Source organism: Leopardus geoffroyi, chromosome E3 (assembly GCF_018350155.1).
Source record: "Leopardus geoffroyi isolate Oge1 chromosome E3, O.geoffroyi_Oge1_pat1.0, whole genome shotgun sequence".
Taxonomy (NCBI): domain Eukaryota; kingdom Metazoa; phylum Chordata; class Mammalia; order Carnivora; family Felidae; genus Leopardus; species Leopardus geoffroyi.
The window spans coordinates 1,857,310-1,863,874 of record NC_059340.1 but is presented as its reverse complement, the minus strand read 5'-3'; positions in this window follow the sequence as shown (position 1 = coordinate 1,863,874).

The window sequence follows — 6,565 nt, the reverse complement described above, 5'->3', positions numbered from 1 at the left end:
CTTCCCAGAGGGGAGGCTCTGTCTTCACTCTCTTCTTGCCCAGCAGTCAGTCACTACGGAGTCTCCACCTGCTGAGTCCTGAGATACAGAAGGGCCCTGCCGTCCCCGAGCTTTTACCAGGTGAGACAGCAAGCAAACAAGGACCCAACCGCTCCTTTGCATCAGATTAAGCGCGGTCAGGCCTCTCCCAGCATAGACACAAAAATAAAATCAGTATCCTTTGCCCATGCCAGCTATCGCTTCCTCAGCTAACACCTCAAAGCAGTGGGTGGTCTCTCTCCACAGTCTCCTTTTCCCTAAGTCCCCTTCACTCCTCTCCCTGGGAAAGAGGTCCCCTTCAGCAGGCAGGCCGTGCTGGCACAGGGAAGGATGGCAGAGGGCAAGTGCACACAGGGTGGGATGGCACGGGGCAGGTGCACACAGGGAGGGATGGCCAGGACAGGTGCACACGGGGAGGGATGGCCGGGGCAGGTGCACATGGGGCAGAGGCACACAGGGAGCTGGGAAGACACTGGTGACATTCCAGTTCTTAAGCTGGTGACAGGTGATGGATAGGTCATTTTACTAACAGGATTCAAGACTTAAGATACGTGTTTTGCCTGTGTTGTTTTGTGTGCGCATCATTGTGCTCAGCCTGTCGTAACAGAGTACCACAGGCCACGAGGCATAAACGACAGAAATGCAATCTCTGTCAGTTCTGGAGGCTGGGAGGCCAAGGGGCTGCTTCCTTCAAGGCTGGGAGGCGACTCTGTCTGGGGCCTCGCTTGTGGGCTTGCTGGCCGTCTTCTGTGCGTGTGTTCACATTACTTCCTTCCATCTCTGTGTCCACATTTCCTCTTTTGTAAGGGCGGAGCCACACTGCACGAGGGCCACACTCATGACCTCCTTTTAACTTGATTTCCTTTGCGAAGATCCTGTCTTCAAATAAGGTCACATCTGAGGTCCTGGGGTTTAGTACTCCCGCATATCCTTTTAAAGCCCATAACAGTATTTATGAAAAATTATAGAATGAACTGTTTTAAAATGTTATTTCCCTTGAAACATTTATAAGAATGGTTACAGTAACTTTTTAAAAAAACTGGCGAAACCTAGTGCCGATGAAGAGAGTGCACGGCTGGAGCCCTCCTACATTGCTGGTAGGAATGCAAAATGGCATAGCCCCTTGGAAAACAGTTTGGCGGGTTTGTAAAAAGTTAACTGTAACTCTACCAAGCAAACCAACACACACACTCCCGGGTATTCGCCTAAGAGAGATGGAGACTGACATTTGCACAGAAGCCTGAATGCAAGTATTTTGAGTGGCTTATTCGTAATTGCCAAAAACTGGAAAGCACCCAAAACTCCTTCAACTGGCAAAAGGAACAGATAGACTGTAGGACGTCTGTACATCGGGACACTAACTCAGCAGTGAACACCAACTGGTGTAGCAACACAGGTGAACCTGAGGTGCCCTCTGCGTTGAGCCAGCCTCAAGACTGTGTCCATTTAGAGGATGACAATGGCGTGATTCCATTTAGAGGACCTTCTGGACAAGGCAAAACGAGAGCGACAGGTCCTTCCCGGGGGGGGGAGTGGTTGTGGGAAGGGCTGAGTACGGACGGGCAGAGGGAGGTTTCAGGGCTGATGAAACCGCTCTTTATCTTGATGGTGGTGCTGGTGGTTGCTGGACTGTGTTGGTCAAAATTCATAAAACTCTGCATTCAACAGGATAAATGTTGTCCTATATACGCTGTGGCTTCATTTTGAAAATCCTTTCAAATGTAGTTTTCTCCCCAGCCAAGATTTTCCTCCTTAGGAAGAAGGGGTACATAATGAAGATTTAAATGAAAGCATTCAGAGGTGCTCAATTAATGTTTCCTCCGGGCCAGCAATTCCCAAACGACGCCCTGAAATGGTGGCCTGCAGAGAGGGCTGTAAGGTACCCCCCTGGATGAGATAAAAGTGTTCCCCGGCCAGATAGGAGCAGGAGACAGGTAATAAAATTTCAGAGGTTTAATTACAGCCAGACTTCTCAGACCTTTCACCAGAATAAGGTGTGGTGCAATTTTAAAGAGTGTTCCTGTGAGTTGCCTACATCTGGGGGGCTTGGAAAAGGTTCGTCTGAATTACCTAGACATTCAGGTGCCCAGGAACCACAATCTCACGCTACCAAAGCCTTCCTGGGAACTTGAACAACTCCAAGACCACGCGGGGAGTGCCAGGACTCAGGCTGAGATGAGCCCACCCCTTCCCTTGATGGGGAGGAGAGAGGGGGAGCAAGGCCATAATGTCGCCAGGTCCCCTTTTGAGGTGAAATGTGCCAGATCGAGCGAGAGGTCATGGTCGCAAAACACCGTGAATGTGCTAAATACCACTGAGGTGTTCCCTTTAAATTGGTTGATTTTTATCTCATGTCAGTTTCACCTCAATTTAAAAAAAAAAAAACATAAAAAACCAACCCTCCGCCCAGTTCTCCCCTTAGCTGTGTCCCTGCCCTCGCTGAGATAGCCACACATTCTCTCCTTGTTCCCAGACGAGGTGGCAGAGGCCCAGAGAAGTGAACCAACTATCCAAAGACGCACAGCGGTGTAAGAGGCAGGAGTCAGGACCAGAAGCAAAGGCGGGGCTCCAGAACCAGCAACGGCCTCCGCTCCAGCCCCCCCGGCCCAGAGGGATCTGTGAGCAGGCCGGCTCCGCCCCGGAGAGGACCTTCATCTCCCCCTCTTCTAGGCCCTGGCTGCCTTCAGGCTGCTGGACCCCAGCTGTCTGTCTGTCTCCACAGCAACTTGACCGGCCATGGCCCACCTTCGGGGACCCCGGACCCCCGTGCACAGGCAGCAGCCTCCCCAGGCTGACAGCCAGGCTCGGTGTCTGTGTTTTCGTCCTAGCTATCCCGGCGTCCCATGCTGCCTGCAACTCTTTCTGGTTTCATAACCAGCGTGGCCACAGAGAAAAGAGAAAAGTAACTGTGGCTTGGCCAGGAAATGTCAACTGCCTGTGATAGAGGCATCAGGGAGATTCTGAGTGCTCCTGGGTGCTGGATGGGTGTGAGCACCAGGGAGGAGAAATAAAACAAAGCAGAGGCGTGAGTCACAGATTCAGCCTGTATCTTTGCAGGCCACAAGATCTGAGAGCGGCCCCAGGAGTCCTGGTTCATCCTGCCTGCACGCGCCCTCAGCCCCACCCCAGTCTCGTCGCACTGTTTTGTTCCCGTGTCTTACTGGGTGGTGTGGGCCAATCCCGGGATGGTAGGGGCCCGGCTCTGGATGCTGGGGCCGTTTCCCAGCACCTGTGTGACCACGGTGGGTCTTCCAACCTCCCTGACTCCGTGGCCTTACCTGTATGACGCTGGAAGCAAGAACCCTCACCTCCTGCAGTGGCTATGCATATGAGAGAGAGTGTGTGTGCAGGGAGACCGGCCGGGAGGCTCTGCGGGGTCCTGACTGCAGGGTGGTGTGGGAGAGAGGCTGGGGGAAGAGGGTAGGCTTGGGACTGGCTGATGGAGGGAGGGGGCAGAGGAGTCAAGGGTGCGCTGCACCAGAGGTAGGAGATGCTGAAGAACATCTGGGGGCACAAATGCTGTGAACTTGGCTTTGAGCGTGCACAGCCAGAAACACCTGTCGCACAGCATAGCTGTTGGGGAGACAGGAGGATGCCTGCGTCTTGAACTTGGAGAAAGAGGTGTTGGCTGGAGACGGGACCATGGAAAGTGATGTCAGAGGCTGCCAGCACCCTAGGGGTCTGCCAAGCCCGATGCACCTCACCCCAGACCGGGTCCTGGCAAACCCTCTCTGCTGCCTTCAGCTTCACCCTCCTGGTCGCTGCGATCACCAATACGGGACAGATGCCACAGAGGCTACATTTCATTCAAGAGGCAGCAGAGAAGGAAAGGGGACCCTGGAGGGCCGAGGCAAGGGGCTCCTGGTTCTAGCTCACGGAGTCTGAGGAGCACTGGAAGGGTGAAACCCAGCCCCCCAACTCCACCTGCTAAGGGCTACCCTGGGGTGTGGACAGGAAGGCTGGGGACCCCTGGAGGGAGGGAAGTCCCCGTCTGAGTTGTACCCGAGCCCTCATGGTCCCCACACAGGCTAATGTGAGCAAAATCAGAAAGGGCAAGCCAGCTCAGGGAGTGAGTGCCCACCGCCTCTCAGGAGGAAGCCAGAGAGATGTCAAACGCCCTGCCACCTCATGGCTTCCGTTACCAGTATGAGGGGCCGGTCCCTGCTGGCACACCTCCCAGCTCGCTCCTCTGGGCCACCCAGACTGTGTGCCCCTCTTCTGCAGGACGCTCCCCAGCGGGCTCTCCTTCCCTGCCCATCTGTCTCCGGGCCGGAGACGTGCTCCCCCACATCCCTCTCCTCTCGCAACAAAGCCTCGGAACAACACAGTAGTGAGCACGGGCTGTTTCCAGCCAGGCCCCCTCGTTGGCAGATCCAGCCTCTGCCCCGTACAAGACGCCAGGACCCCGGGCGGGTCACTGGGCAGCGTCCACGCTGCAGGCAGGCGGGGCCGTTCAGAAGTCTTCATGTGCCCTCTGTCAGGCTCCAGGCCTCGACAGGACCTGCTGCTTCTCTTAGAGTTGCCGGAACGCTCACATCTCTGACCAGGGCCCTCCTTTGCTGCTTTCCTAGCTTAGTCCGTTCGGGCTCCTAGAACACGATCCCGCAGACCAGGGCGCTTACAAACAACAGACGTGTGTTACGCACAGTCCTGCAGGCTGGACGTCCAAGATCAAGGTGCCGCGTGGCCACATTCTGGGGAAGGCCCTCTTCCCAGTTCGCGGGCAGCGCCCTCTCGTCGTGTCCCCACATGGTGGAGAGGACTGGGGAGCTCCCTGGAGCCTCTTCTGTAAAGGCACTGGTCCCAACCATTGAGGGCTCCTCCCTCATGACCTAAGCACCTCCCAGAGGCCCCACCTCCCAATACCATCATCGCTGGGGGTCAGGATTTCAAAATACGAATTTTAGGGGGACACCAGCATTGAGGCCATAGCACCTCCCAGGTCCAGCTCGGGGTTTGATGTTTACGGAATTACCTTATCAGAGCCAACACCACCAGTCTGCCCCAGGGCCTTTGCCCGGTGCTCCACTCTCCACCTAGGCTGCACCTCCTCCAGGAGGCCTTCCTTGACCAGCCTCTCCCCCAGCACTCTGCCCCTGCGGCTCGTTTTCATCAGAGCGCTTGCCATTCATTCTCTGCCCCACCTTCTTTAGAACGTGGGCTCCATGAGGGTCAGCTCGGCACGTGTCTGCCCAGTGGCAGCTGCGTCCTGTGTAAGCAGGGGGACCGGCGGGGCTGGAGAGAGAGGAGTCACTAAGGGCTTAGGCAGGGGGTAAACTACTTCCTGAATGACTTAATTCCTTCATCTATTTGGTCCATGGGAGGGCGGGGGGGGGGGGGGTCTGTCTGCACCGGACCTTGGGGCATCCGTGCCTGCCCGGGGCTCCGTCCCGCCCCTCTCTATGCCCGCCCTCACTGGATTCCAGTTTTCCTCCCTTCCCCACCTGGTACCCGGCACGATCTGGACCTCCAGCGGCAGGCAGAGGGAGAAAGCTGACCCTCTGGGCCTCAGAGCAAACCTTCCAGGGAGGGCGGCTGAGTCGCGGGCAGCCCCAAGCTCCCTCCCTTCCCGGGAGGGGGCCCCGTGGAACAGACCCCGGCCGGCCTGCTCCTCACGCAGGTGCACGCGCGGCCCTGACAGGGCCTCTGAGGACTTACCAGCCCCAGAAACTTGGGGCGGATCTGTCTGTGGAACAAAGAGTCCTTTGCGAGGGGTGAGTCCCAGCACCTCCTCCCAGCCCCGTGACGCCTCTGACCAGTGGCTCTGGCTCTGCAAACACAGCTCTAGGTTTTGTCTTTGTGGCTTGGGAATTCTGCAAGGAATCATTCCCATCTACCGCATTTGCGTATGTTATGTAATTGTCGCCAAATAGACGTAAATGCATATTATACTTACTGTTCTGAACCTTTTTCTCTCAGTTGGTATATTTCAGAGAGCTGCCCACACCAGGGTATAATGAAACTACCACTGGTTTTAAAATAATTCCTTTTTTTTTTTTTTTTTTTTCCACATTAAGTCATGCAGGAACGGGGTAAAAATCCAAATAGGTAGAAAACGTATACGATGGACAGGGGTGTCCTGCCTACTTGCCCCCTCAAGTCCCTCACTGTGACCTGTTTCCAGGATTTCCTTCCGAGGCTGTTCCATGAAACACGTACGGGCGGGTGTAGACACGTAAGCGTGCAGATACACACATATACATCGACCAGAGTCTCACAAGGTTTTGTAACATCGAAGGACTCTTTCTCCAACATTCTCATCCCTCACCATCAGCTTTCAGCCCACCTTCGCCGAGCAGCTGCGAGGCACCGGGCACGAGGCAATAGTGAGACACAGTCGGGTTTGTCCCCTGCTCACGAACATGCTGTGACTCCCTGTTGCCCGGCATATCCCGCCTGGCTTCCGGGGGCGACAAGGGAGGAGGCCGCACACCCTGGGCTCAAATCCCAGCTCAGCCACCGAGGGTGAGTAATCAAGCCGGTGCTACACCTCCCTGGGCCGCAGGCTGGTGACAGAGGCTTGCAG